A 423-nucleotide genomic window follows, 5' to 3' on the forward strand; every position below is an offset into this window, starting at 1 on the left:
ACTACACAACTCCACAAGAGAGGTCGCACTCTTCCGTGTCTGCTTACATTATGTGTCGCTTAATATGATGACATGCTACATTATCGTCGTGTTCACCTATTAGACTCCGAGTCCGGTCCAAACAAATGCTGAAACTTGAGTTTTTAAATGGTTGTGGGGTACATATTGGGGCAGCAATCAGTACTATCTGTCTACTATCTGGTTAATCTCCGGTGTCTACTATGAGTTTCATGTTGGGTGTAAACAAACATTAAAGGAGCCATTATCTGTATTTTTTAACTAAAACTATTATCTGCCTGCTATCATTGGTTTTGGGTCTATCCATAGTTTGCTACCATCACTCCGGATTTGTGCATGCACTCCTTACATAATCTCACTATGTTTTATTCCTATGCATGCCAGTTATTGTACACAATGGAACTG

The sequence above is a fragment of the Triticum dicoccoides genome, chromosome 2B (genome assembly GCF_002162155.2).
Source record: "Triticum dicoccoides isolate Atlit2015 ecotype Zavitan chromosome 2B, WEW_v2.0, whole genome shotgun sequence".
In the NCBI taxonomy this organism is placed as follows: domain Eukaryota; kingdom Viridiplantae; phylum Streptophyta; class Magnoliopsida; order Poales; family Poaceae; genus Triticum; species Triticum dicoccoides.